This window comes from Phocoena phocoena, chromosome X, assembly GCF_963924675.1.
Source record: "Phocoena phocoena chromosome X, mPhoPho1.1, whole genome shotgun sequence".
Classification (NCBI taxonomy): Eukaryota; Metazoa; Chordata; class Mammalia; order Artiodactyla; family Phocoenidae; genus Phocoena; species Phocoena phocoena.
Window position 1 is genome coordinate 93,332,719 of NC_089240.1, and position 3,794 is coordinate 93,336,512.

Genomic DNA, 3,794 nt, shown 5'->3' on the forward strand with positions numbered 1-3,794 from the left:
GTTAATATGGTGTATCACATTGATTGATTTATGTATATTGAAGAATCCTTGCATATCTGGGATAAATCCCACTTGATCATGGTGTATGATGCTTTTAACGTGTTGTTGGATTCTGTTTGCTAGTGTTTTGTTGAGGATTTTTGCATCTATATTCATCAGTGATATTGGTCTGTAATTGTCTTTTTTTGTAGTATCTTTGTCTGGTTTTGGTATCAGGGTGATGGTGGCCTCATAGAATGAGTTTGGGAGTGTTCCTTCCTCCACAATTTTTTGGAAGAGTTTGAGAAGGAGGGGTGTTAGCTCTTCTCTAAATGTTTGATAGAATTCACCTGTGAAGCCATCTGGTCCTGGACTTTTGTTTGTTGGCAGATTTTTAATCACAGTTTCAATTTCATTACTTGTGATTGGTCTGTTCATATCTTCTATTTCTTTCCTGTTCAGTCTTGGGAGGTTATACCTTTCTAAGAATTTGTCCATTTCTTCCATGTTGTCCATTTATTGGCCTAGAGTTGCCTGTAGTAGTCTCTTAGGATGGTTTGTATTTCTGTGGTGTCGTAACTTCTCCTTTTTCATTTCTAATTTTACACTAAGAAGCCATAAACAACTCAGTTTTTAAAAAATGGGCAAATGGGCCTGCCTTCCTGCCCAGGCATAGAGCCGGGCCGCAGGGAATGTCCCGGGACAAGTCCACGGAGACGCCCGCTGTACCCCGCCCGGCTCCACTGCTCCCTTTAGGGCCTGAGGCTCGCTGTGTTCCAAAATGGCCGAGGAGTCCGACAAAGCCGTGAAGTACTACACCGTGGAAGAGATCCAGAAGCACAACCACAGCAAGAGCACCTGGCTGATCCTGCATTACAAGGCGTACAATTTGACCAAATTTTTGGAGGAGCACCCTGGTGGGGAAGAAGTCTTAAGGGAACAAGCTGGAGGTGATGCTACTGAAAACTTTGAGGATGTCGGACACTCTACAGATGCTCGAGAATTGTCCAAAACGTTTATCATTGGGGAGCTGCATCCGGATGACAGGTCAAAGATAACCAAGCCTCTGGAAACTCTTATTACTACTATTGATTCTAATTCCAGCTGGTGGACCAACTGGGTGATCCCAGCCATCTCAGCACTGGTTGTAGCCCTGATGTATCACTTCTACACATCGGAACACTAAACACGTTCTCAGAAGCCAATGGAAGAAAAGACTGCTTTGGTCCTGGGAGAAAGAAGCCACCGTTAACTGCTTCAGCTGACAGAACCCTTCCCCTGAAAATGAATTGAATACACCTGTTTTCCTTTCCTCCTACATTAGACACAAAACAAACCAAAAAGAACTGTTCTTTCTACTCCTGAATTTTTAGAGTGTGCCTTTTTATTCATCAGCTTTGTTTTGATGTTCCATCGCTATGTCATTTGCTTACTGTGGGCACAATCTTTTAAAACATACCACCATGAATGGCTCTTTGATATGTAATTGTCTGTGATGTTTGGAATCTGATTATTTGGCGGTCATTTAATGTGCTAATCTTTCAGATCCAAGTTGTCTGTCTGATGTGAGCAGGGGCGTCCTTGGATCTCTTCTTGTGCTGCTTCATCTAATTGAATAATCAGGTATTGCATGTTTCCAGTGTAGTTTTTTTTTTCAAGGAAAGCCCAGAAATAATAGCTTAAAGATTTCTAATAATTGTTCTACTTGAACAATCATATAGACGATAAAAAGAGAAAGTGGTCTGCAAGACCTAGAAAAGATACTCGATCTTTTCTTTGATTAAAAACACCAGCAACATCAACAAAAGCCTGTGAACCATGAGAGAACATTACCACTGTCCCTTCTCTCAGCTTAAATATGTCATTCCGAAGAGATTCTCAGTTATACAGCTTCTCAGGTTTTACAGACTCCTCCTTCAAAGGTAAAAACTGTTTACGTGCTCCTATAAAGAAATGTTGATTCCCTAATTTGTAAAAACACACATTTGAAAGAGATTGTGGGACATTCGGAATCTGATTTTTGAAGAAATTTAGCTCTGGTGATGGGCCATGAAGAACTCTGGTGTGGACTGGTTCAGTCATCCCGTCTTTGTTTATTATTCTCTGCGCAGTGCTTTTTCTTTAAATGTCGAAACTTGAGAGATGAATTTATAGACTCGAAGTACTTTGTAGTTAGCAATGATTGTCTATTGGCCTGCTAGCCGACTGACAAGCCATGGAGTTCTTCAGAAATAACTAAACACATTGGAAAGGAATGTGTTTAAATTACAGAGAAGAGATTTTTATAATCAGTGACATGTGTCACCCTCTGCCTTTTTTGTCGCTGGAAGTTAGAGCAAATGTAGGAGGGCAGTGGGGCAGCTGACTCTATCACATGGGAAAGTACCTTGCAGAGGGATCCTTTGTTTAGATTTTAGTAGACATAAGCCTGGAACAACAACAAGAAAATGGGCAAATGACTTGAATAGACACTTGATCAAAGAATATATATGAATGGCTAATTGGCCAATAAGTACATGAAAAGGTATCTAAAATAATTAGTTACTAGGGAAATGCTAATTAAAATAACAGTGAGATACCAAATCCCAGCCACTAGAATGGATAAAACTAAAATTAAAAAAAATTTTTTGTCAGTCGACAAAAACACACGTAAGTGAGGTTTTAGAGCAACCAGAACTCTCTTACATTACAGGTACATAAAAATAGTTTGGCGGTTTCTTATGAAGTTAAGCATACACCTAGTCGTGATTCAGCAATTCCATCTGGAGGTATTTACACAACAGAAATGAAAACATATGTCCACACAAAGACCTGCATACAAATGCTCATAGCAGCTTTATTTGTAATAGCTAAAAGTTGGAAGCAATCTAAGTGTCCATAAACTAGTGAATAGATAAACTGTGGCATAGCCATAAATGGAATACTACTTGGTAATAAAAAGGAATAAATTTCTGATACTGCCAGTAACGTGTGAATTTCAAAAGCAGTAAGCTGAACAAAAGAAACCAGACACAAAAGAATACAGATTGTATGCTTCCATATATATCATATTTTAGATCAGCCAAAAGCAATCTATGATATATAAATAACGTTAGTAGTTGCTTTATTTTTTTAATATTCTCCAATTATCTTTTTAAAAATTAATTAATTAATTTTGTGGCTGTGTTGAGTCTTTGTTGCTGTGCGCAGGCTTTCTCTAGTTGTGGTGAGCAGGGGCTGCTCTTCATTGTGGTGCGCGGGCTCCTCATTGCGGTGGCCTCTCTTGTTGTGGAGCATGGGCTCGAGGCATGTGGGCTCAGTAGTTGGCACGTGGGCTCAGTAGTTGGGGCACGTGAGCTCAATAGTTGTGGCTTGTAGGCTCAGTAGTTGTGGCTCATGGGCTTAGTTGCTCCATGGCATGTGAGATCTTCCCGGACCAGGGATTGAACCTGTGTCCCCTGAATTGGCAGACGGATTCTTAACCACTGTGCCACCAGGGAAGTTCCAAGTGGTTGCTTTAGACTTGAGGGAAGTGGACTGCCAAGGAACATGAGGGAACTTTCTGGTGTGATGGAAATGTTCTATATCTTGATTGGAGTGACTGTTAACATGAATATATACATCTGTCATCAAACCACACATTTAAATGGGTGCATTTTACTGCATGTACTTTATACCTCAATAAAGTTAATTTGTAAAATATATTATTGAACACCAAACCTCAGTAGATACATACAGCAATAGACTAGATATCACTGAAGGGGGAATTACTGAATTGAATGAGAGATTTCATTCAATGAGATCTCTCAATGAGGAAATTACCTAGAATGCAGGAT

The 3,794-nt window shown here is 39.8% G+C and overlaps 1 pseudogene across 1 annotated transcript; it reads left to right on the forward strand.

Moving 5' to 3' along the window:
- The first annotated feature begins 760 nt into the window (after positions 1-760).
- Positions 761-1,165, forward strand: LOC136142728 (cytochrome b5 pseudogene; annotated as a pseudogene). Its single transcript, XR_010657826.1, has one exon. The product of XR_010657826.1 is annotated as a cytochrome b5 pseudogene (transcript).
- The last annotated feature ends 2,629 nt before the right edge of the window (positions 1,166-3,794 follow it).